Genomic DNA, 10,459 nt, shown 5'->3' on the forward strand with positions numbered 1-10,459 from the left:
TATATCAGCATTATTTATGGAGGAACAGAAAAAGGGACTGATGTAGTATGGTCGGATGTGTGCCAGCATTTGCTTAATTATAATTTATCATTTATATTCCCAGAATGACAGTCTGCAACTTGGTAAAACCCTGAAGTTGGATCAATGAACTAATTAGGCTGGTGAATTGGGGTCTCTGAATTATTTTTGTTGTCTTTGGAAGCAATTAGCAATCTATTTATTTCGATATTTATCTCTATTATATGAACATTGTATATAGAAAGACAGAAAAATAGGACCTGTCTAATATGTTTTTGGCAGTTTTCAGTTATAATTTAGTTTTCAGCATGGCACTACTGCTGTGTGCAATTCAGTACTAGTTTGGAGAATTGATGGCTTGGACTTTCCTTGATTGGATATGCTATGCCAATAGCAATTTGGCATGTTCTGTGATGATTAAGGCTAGATGTAAGAATTATTAATTAACATTATTTCATGCCAAGAAAATCTTCCCACAATCGTATTTAGGGAGGGCTAACCAAATTCATTTGAGTAGTGAATTTCCTTTAAAGCAGTCAAGGTAGTGATTGTACCGTGATTCAAATAGTTGAAAGACATTTATTTATCATAAGATGTGAATGGAAATGCCTCAGAAATCACTGAAATAATACTAGTATTCATGCTATCATAAAGGTGAATCCAATTTACCTCATTGGCCGAGAAAATAATTGTTCTTCTGACAACTAAGTTGAGCCATCTTCACCCAAGCTTGTAAGGGCACAGTCTATGGATTCCTATCATAGCTAATTCTAGGTGCCCATGCAGTAGTTGCATGAATAGTTAAAGAATTCCTCTTCCTCTTTGATCTACTCCCTATTGACAGTCCATGAAACAACGATGCTGATCATTTAATTTCTGCAAGGTGGAAGAAACAAAATACCAAACCCGGGTAGTGGAATTACTTCCTTGCCATTCTCATTTTTTTCTTGGAGGCCTTTGAGAGATGACATGGTTCCTTTATTGAGACTATCGAATGCAGAAGAGGTAGACTCTTCTTGACATCATTAACAACATGTGCTATCTATTTTCTAGACTGTAAGTTATCATAGACATTCTCCTGTCTCCCCTCTACCTCCTGGCCAAAAGGTTTTCTTGCTTCTCATAAAGACAAACACATATAACTAGATAGACAGATAGTTCGAACAGAAATTGCCTTAATGTATTTTTTAAAGTTTAAAGCGAGTTTTCCCATATCTAGCCTTTAGTTTTTACTAGAGATGCATGAAGCATTATATAAACACAATGCAATCTTTTGGGAAGTCCATTCAAATGTGGAACATTACTATGGAAGCCAAGTTAAGCATTGATTTTAGACCTTGCATGCACATTTCATGGATTGTTGTAGTAGTGACATAAAAATAGACTAGGTCAGTTATATCATATATGTCAAAGATAGTTTAACTCAAAGAATGAAACTGCCATTTAAGCTATAAACCTGACTAAATGGTCCAAACCTGAAACTGTGACCCTTCCTTGCAAATTGTATGTGCTACCAATTAATCATAGTTAAATGGTTTTAGATTCAATACGAGAGTAATCTTATGGAGGAGCTATTGGGTTTGGAAAGTCACCACAGAACAAAGGCCAGTGGGTTAATCTCCTAAAACAAGGTGTTAAAATAGTCTGCTGAGATGTACATTTTGCATCAGGATATCCCCTAGACTGATATCTTTTTATGAGGAAGCAAAAACATGGAAAATGTTTGGTTAGGTAGGAATACAGCTTGTCAATTTGGTCTAGCTTGAGTGATTAAAAGAGAAGGTTGTTAGGCTCTCCACCATTTCATGGATTGATATAGAGATGAGACAAAGGAGGCTCTCTCTTGAGAATATAACCAATCTTATCTATGCATTCATAAGCAACATCTGACAAACACATTTGGCATCTAGCCTTTAGTTTTTACTAGAGATGCATGAAGCATTTTATAAACACAATGCAATCTTTTGGGAAGTCCATTCAAATGTGGAACATTACTATGGAAGCCAAGTTAAGCATTGATTTTAGACCTTGCATGCACATTTCATGGATTGTTGTAGTAGTGACATAAAAATAGACTAGGTCAGTTATATCATATATGTCAAAGATAGTTTAACTCAAAGAATGAAACTGCCATTTAAGCTATAAACCTTACTAAATGGTCCAAACCTGAAACTGTGACCCTTCCTTGCAAATTGTATGTGCTACCAATTAATCATAGTTAAATGGTTTTAGATTCAATATGAGAGTAATTTTATGGAGGAGCTATTGGGTTTGGAAAGTCACCACAGAACAAAGGCCAGTGGGTTAATCTCCTAAAACAAGGTGTTAAAATAGTCTGCTGAGATGTACATTTTGCATCAGGATATCCCCTAGGCTGATATCTTTTTATGAGGAAGCAAAAACATGGAAAATGTTTGGTTAGGTAGGAATACAACTTGTCAAATTGGTCTAGCTTGAGTGATTAAAAGAGAAGGTTGTTAGGCTCTCCACCATTTCATGGATTGATATAGAGATGAGACAAAAGAGGCTCTCTCTTGAGAATATATGAAATACACCAATATTATCTATGCATTCATAAGAAACATCTGACAAACACATTTGGCATCTAGCCTTTAGGTTTTACTAGAGATGCATGAAGCATTATATAAACACAATGCAATCTTTTGGGAAGTCCATTCAAATGTGGAACATTACTATGGAAGCCAAGTTAAGCATTGATTTTAGACCTTGCATGCACATTTCATGGATTGTTGTAGTAGTGACATAAAAATAGACTAGGTCAGTTATATCATATATGTCAAAGATAGTTTAACTCAAAGAATGAAACTGCCATTTAAGCTGTAAACCTTACTAAATGGTCCAAACCTGAAACTGTGACCCTTCCTTGCAAATTGTATGTGCTACCAATTAATCATAGTTAAATGGTTTTAGATTCAATATGAGAGTAATCTTATGGAGGAGCTATTGGGTTTGGAAAGTCACTATAGAACAAAGGCTATTGGGTTAATCTCCTAAATCAAGGTGTTAAAATAGTCTGCTGAGATGTACATTTTGCATCAGGATATCCCCTAGACTGATATCTTTTTATGAGGAAGCAAAAACATGGAAAATGTTTGGTTAGGTAGGAATACAGCTTGTCAATTTGGTCTAGCTTGAGTGATTAAAAGAGAAGGTTGTTAGGCTCTCCACCATTTCATGGATTGATATAGAGATGAGACAAAAGAGGCTCTCTCTTGAGACTTGACTAGGTCATTCATAACAGTTGTGGTGTTGGTGCCTTAACTTAGCCAGAAAATGCCAAAACTCTATTGATGAACAAAATTTATTACTGAATCTACCTCAGAGTATCCCATAGTCACTGAATATGACATGCATGGTTTTACCAAGGAGGCCCTAAACTTTTGAACAATGAAACTTTACATTGGTATGGTCAACCTACATGGGGAGAAATGAAACTTTTTTTAATAAGATGCTAGCAAAACCTGGACACTGCTGTGTGGGATTATTGCTTGGTACCTGCAGATTGCACAACGACCTCTGTTGGTTGAGCCAGCAGGAATTGATTTCTTCAGGTGGATCTTCCTGGTACAAATGTTCCTTTCCTTGTAAGACCTTCATAGGGGTATATAGATTCTTGTCAATAGAATGCATATTTGTCTGTATAGTTGTTTATTACATAATCATCTAAAGGAAAACTGATTACATGAATATGGGTTAGGCTGCCTCATAACTGTATAGTTGCTGAGGCTCAATTGTGATTACGTGATCTTGGAAGATTTTGAGAGTATATAAACTCTTGATGTATTATGATTTCTCTGGCAATGTTCTCAAGGCAACTGTTCCAAAAATAACAAAAAAATATCTTTTGTCATTAAACAGAGATTGTTTTCCTTTAGAAACAGAGAGAGATTGTCTTTACAATACCTTCTTTTGTTTGTGGCATGTAAGGAGATCTTGAGAGTAATCTAGAATAGGAAAACTAGTTGGTCAACTTGTGATAAAGGTGAGTAACTGCTTGGACACTAACTTTTGAGCCTGCCACATTCTTCTAAGAACATTGGATCCAGAAATCTCGAAGCCTTCAACTACATTGATTATGTCATAGAAGTTGGAAGAACCAGAGATGTCATGGATGTGTAACTGTTAACATTATGAAGATGATAGCATGTGTGTCTTTCAAGGTACATTACCAATCATAGTGCAAATAATTTTTTTTACCACTAATATAGTTCATCGGTGTTAATTTAGGTATGTTCTATGCTTAGAGATATTTATTTCAATTTTCACAGTTAGCTCAATATCTTTTCCAGGTTAGCAATCACATCAGCATTAAAGTAAACTGCAGATAGAACATAAACATAAATCGCAGAAGACAAGCCAAGACAAGAGGACACAAGATGTGGTGCTAGCCAGCGACAAACCCCAATGTGGGGAAACCCTTGATCAATTCTTCTTATATGTTCTTCAATAGTTCAGCAGAGAGAGAGAGAGAGAGTACATTTACAACAAAAGTCAACATTTTGACTTATCTAGATAAGTGCATAGATCATCTCTAAGAAGATGATACATGAGATCAGTTGAAGACATGTCGCTTCAACTGATTCTCCAAGGTGACTCCTTCACCTATCGTTGTGCCGCATTTCGTCATCATGCTGCACCTCACCGTGCTGCACCATGCTGCACCCATCATCACAACGCTGCATCTCATCATGCTTCATTAATCATGACTGTACCCATCACTACACTGCATTATGTGCCATTGCTGCACCATGTTGCCATATTGACCTATGTGCTGGCTGCATCTTGCTTGCTTGTTGTCCCTAGCTTGTTTGTTGTTGCATGCTAGTTGTAACATTGTATGCTTGGTGCATTTGTTGCTAAGTACCATACAACTGTCCCAATGTTAGTTAGTTGTCCTTTGCATGTTGCTCTCCTTCGGAGACAGATGCTCTGGTTGTTCTAGCAGTTCTCGACAGTTCCAACAGTTCCTGGCAGTTCCGACTGTTCCCGATAGTTCCAACAATTCCAGCTGTTCCCAACAGTCCCAACAGTTTCGGCAATTCTGGTTGTTCCCAGCAGTTCCAACAGTTTCGGCAATTTCGGTTGTTCCCAGCAGTTCCGACAATTCCGGCTATTCCCGGCAGTTCCGACATTTCCAGCTTTTCCCAGCAGTTCTGGCTTCTGCCCTCTGCGTCAGCTTCCCGGGCTATTTTGGCAGTTTCGTCTGTTCCCGACAGTTCAAACTATTCACGGTAGTTCCGACAGTTCCGACTATTCCCGACAGTTCCAGCTTTTCTGGCTATTCTCGGCAGTTCCGGCAATTCCAGCTATTCCCGGTAGTTTCGGCAATTCCCGACAATTCGGGCTATTCCCGGCAGTTCCGGGAGTTTCGGCAATTTCGGCTATTCTCGGCAGTTATGACTTTTCCGGCTTTTCCCGACAGTTCTGCTAGTTCCGGCTTTTCCCGGTAGTTCTGGCTTCTATCCTCTACGTTAGCTACCCGGCTGTTCCGGCAGTTCCAGCTGTTCTCGACAGTTCTGACTATTCCCGGTAGTTCTGACAGTTCCGACAATTCCAGCTATTCCCGACAGTTACAGCTTTTCCGGCTATTCCCGACAGTTCAAGCAGTTCCCGGCAGTTCCGGCTTCTGCCCTCTGGATTAGGGCAGCGTTATCTCTTAGGATCTCTCCTCCTACTAAAACCCAAAGACAAGTAGAGAGGAAGAGATCCCAAGTGTGTTAAAATGACTTGAAGGCCACCTCTATTTATACTAAAACGTTGAGCACAAGTGGGGTTTATTTGGTTGTTGGCCGACCTTGACGAATTGTCCCATAACACAAATAAATTCATATCTCCATGAATACTTATCGGAATTGGATGATCTTTAGATCAATCCTACAGTGAGAGGGATCCAAGAAAAATATCAGCTCCCGGTAGTTTCGGCAATTCCCGACAGTTCCGCAATTCCGGCTGTTCCCGACAGTTTCGGCAATTCCGGCTGTCCCTGACAGTTCCGGCAATTTTGGCTGTTCCCAGCAGTTCTGGAAATTCCGGCTTCTACCCTCTGCATCAACTTTCCTGCCTGTTTCGGCAGTTCCTAGCAATTTTGGCAATTTCGGCTATTCCCAGCAGTTTCAGCAATTCCGGCTATTCCTGGCAGTTTTTGCAGTTCCGGCTTTTCCCGATAGTTCCGACAGTTCCGGTTTCTGCCCTTTGTGTCAGCTTCCCGGCTGTTCTAGCAGTTCCAACTTCCTGCTGTTCCCGACAGTTCCAACTATTCCCGGCAGTTCCGACAGTTCCAACTATTATCGGCAATTTCGACTTTTCCGGCAGTTCTGGCAGTTCCCGACAATTCCGCCAATTCCGGCTATTCCCGGCAGTTCTGGTAGTTTCGGCAATTCCGGCTATTCTCGACAGTTCTAGCTTTTTTGGCTTTTCCAGCTATTCCCAGCAATTCCGACAGTTCAGCCAGTTCCGACTTTTCCTGACAGTTTCGGCAGTTTAGCCAGTTCCGACTTTTCCCGGCAGTTTCAGCAATTCCGGCTTCTGCCCTCTGCGTCAGCTTCCCGGCTGTTCCGACAGTTCTGGTTGTTCCCGATAGTTCCGACTATTCCCGGCAATTCCGGCTATTCTCGACAATTCTGGCTTTTCGGCTATTCCTGGCAGTCCCGGCAGTTCTGGCTTTTGCCCTCTGGATTAGGGCAACGTTATCCCTTAGGATCTCTCTTCCTACTAAAACCAAAAGACAAGTGGAGAGGAAGAGATCCCAAGTGTGTTAAAATGACTTTAAGGCCACCTCTATTTATACTAAAACGTTGAGCACAAGTGGGGTTTATTTGGTTGTTGGCTGACCTTGACGAATTGTCCCATAACACAAATAAATTCATATCTCCATGAATACTTATCGGAATCGGATGATCTTTAGATCAATCCTACACCTCTCGATGAGAGGGATCCAAGAAAAATATCAGCTTCTATTAATAAGATGACCCACATGGGTACTGTGATGTGTGGTTTGATGGTAAGTCTACTTGGGCGAAGCCCAGGAGACTGCAGTTCAAATCTCATTGAGTAGACTGACCTGCTGTGGTGGTGGCTCAAGGAGCAGATTCCCCACCCCCGCCTTGGCGGCACGAGAGTCTTGTTCTTGCTAAAATCATAGGATCTTAGTATATCGACTTGCATGTAGTTGGATGTACTCCTGGTGTTATAGAGGCAACTACGAGGATTGATCTTGGGTCTCCCATAGATTAGGACTGGCAGTTACCGATTCACCATGTAGTTAAAAAAAAAAAAAGAAAAAAAAAAGAAAGATGACCCACATGGAGTTTGGCCCTAGTTGCCAATTTTAACAATCGGGCATGGATATCAATCATGCCTAGTTAGCCTTACTTTCTTGGTAAGGAGATGAGGCTTCATGTTTTCCACCCTATTTTCCCCAAAGAAATTTATTCTAACAGGAAAAATTATTCATTACTTTCCCCTCTTACAAGCAAACACTCGGCAAAAAAAGGATTCCACACCTGGGAGTTTTTTGTAGGATAAAGGGAAAGGTGAGTGGGTATCTTGCAGTAGCTGCATTGGTCTTATTAGCATTACGCCACTTTTCATATGGGTCTTCACAACAGAGAATCACCATTCACTTTGTTGATTTTTTTTAAAAATAAACATAACACGCAATAGATTTCTTTTGGGATGCAATGTTGTTGTTGGTAGTATGATTGTATTTGTGCCACATGTAAAGCTAATATGCGTTAAATTTCTTTCACCTTGTAATATTTTTATTGGAAATATGCTTGTGTTTGGGCTAGAAACTATGCTAGATTTCTTTTGCTTTGCAATATTGTTGTTGTCAATTTGGTTGTTTATGATAAAAGGAAATCTAGCAAGTGTTGGATTTCCATCACCTTGGCAATGTTATTGGAAATGTTGTGCTTGTGTTTGGGCTAGAAGTTGTGCTAGATTTCTTTTGCTATGCAATATTGTTTTTTTCAATTTGGTTGTTTATTATAGAAGGAAATCTAACACGTGTTAGATCTCCTTCACCTTGGTAATGTGCTTTTGTTTGTGTTAGAAGGAAATATAGCATGCACTAGATTTCTTCTGGTATGAAATGTTGTTATTGGTAGTATGCTTGTATTTATGCTACATGTAAAGCTAGCATGCATTAAATTTATTTTACCTTGCGATGTTGTTATTGGAAATGTGATTGTGTTTGTGATGGAAGTTGTTGGATTTTGTTGGCTTTTGTTTGCCCTACAATGTTATTGTTGGCAATGTTCTTTTGTTTGTGCTAGAAGTAAATCAAGCGTATGCTAGATATCTTCTACACTGCAATGTTATTTTTGGCAATGTGATTGTGTTTGTGCTACAATAAACTCTAGAATGTGTAAGATTTCTTTTACTTTGAAATGTTTTTGTGAGTAATATGCTTCTATTTACGTTAGAAGAAAATTTAGCATGTGGTGGATTTCCTTCGCCTTAGAATATTGTTATTGGCAATGTGTTTGTGTTTGTGCTAGAAGGAAATCTAGCATGTGCTAGATTTATTTGACCATGTAATGTTGCTTCTAGCAATATGCCTATGTTTGTAGTAGAAGGAATGATATTGATTGTTAGCTTTCATTTGAGGAAACAATGTTTCATTACATACAATGACTACCATACTATTTTTATTTTTGCATCTATATTACTTTTTTGTAAGTTGTGTGTTTTTGGGAAAATATAAAGTCACACTTTACGCGGTTCATCCTTTTAATTACAAGTTACGATTTAATTGTTGTTATAGAATTGATACAAGCTACAATGGAAAGTATAATTTTGGCAAAAGGGGACTATGTTGATCTCCTTATTAATGATCAAGTCATTGGGCTAGGAAGGGTTGAATTTGCAGAGTTTGGAACTTATTATGTTGGAGAAAGGGTTAATGCTAGTTATGTTGCAATTTTGATAATTGATGTCATTCAACCACATTTGATTGATGATGATGTTAATGAAGGGGACATACATCCATGGAAGATTGTGGATTTGAGAAACCACATAGGTAAATCAAAATATTGAAGCATGTGTTATATATTATTGATACTATAATAAATGTTTTTTTTTGAGTAAATAATAACATTATTTACATTCGTTTATAGGTACAAATGTTTCTTCTACATTTTCTATTGGAGACAAGGTAAATCTTCTGCAACATGGAGTGAAGGTGGGCGAGGGCTCCATATTCAATACAGAGCTTGGGCATAAAGTGCATGGAAAGATGGTAAAGAAAGGATGCATAGTGGTTAAAATTGAAAAGGCATTAAAACATAATGCTCCTCTACCACATCCAACAGGATTTGAGCATACACTTGGGGGTGCATTAGAATCTTATGAAATTTGGCCAGAATCAGATTTGGAGCCTCACTGTCATGATCATGCCATAAATATTCCCCAAGATAGGGTTAACTTCATATGTGAAAAGGTTTCTCTTACACATGAATGCATCGGAACAAGCATGTGCATTGCCAAAGGAATGCTAGTTAATGTCCGCGAGGATGACATTGTTGAGGGTGAAACACTAGGTGAAATGGATTTTGGTGTTTTTCTAGAAGAGATAGATGGAAATTGTGAGATATGCAGAATTGGGGATAATTCTATACATTGTTTGGTTAGATGGCCAATAAATAAGTTGGTGGACAACAAAGGTGTGATATTAAGGGTCAAGGAAAAGTTCAAGGAGCCACCCAAAGAAATGGTGATATGGGATGTTATAGAGGACACAAATCCCTTAAACAAATGGGATGGGTACCTTTGTAATGAAAAAGATAGAAACTCAATTGATATGCATGTAACAAGGCCATATAAAAGGATTAAATGAGTTATGGCTGCAAAAAAAATTGCAAAATGTCAAACAAAAATAGATGAAGAGAAAGAAATTCGACTTTTGGCAGCAGATGTATGTTGTAGAAAAGATTGTCTTCAACATGTGGATAGGAAGGCCATTGCAGGTGCTAGAAGGGGTATGAGACAAATAAATACAAATGGTATTAGAGAATTTGTCTTGAATTCACTCATGTCAAAGGGCCATGGCCATGGCCATGGCCTACCACCTATTGCTAGAAATGTAAAGGACATGAGATTTAATGGGAATATTATTTGTAAGAAAGCATGGTATAAGATACATAAAATTCCTCAAAGAACATTCTATAACTACCAACATTATTTCCAACATGGACAGATCAAAGCTATTCATGGTAACACCAACACATGCAAAGCACGAGCTCACATAGTGGAAGCCATAGAAATATTGCACAAAATTGTAATGGATAATTCAGATTTTTCACCAAACCAAACACGTCAAGTTGAAGAAGATGGAACATATGCTCCTTTAAGACTGCTTCCTTCGACTTACACACAAAATTCTTTGTTAAAAGAGATCAATGAGGCTCTTCAAAAGCTC

This window comes from Pinus tabuliformis, chromosome 3_1 (genome assembly GCF_031772625.1).
Source record: "Pinus tabuliformis cultivar Carrire ecotype Pingquan chromosome 3_1, CPIR1, whole genome shotgun sequence".
Classification (NCBI taxonomy): Eukaryota; Viridiplantae; Streptophyta; class Pinopsida; order Pinales; family Pinaceae; genus Pinus; species Pinus tabuliformis.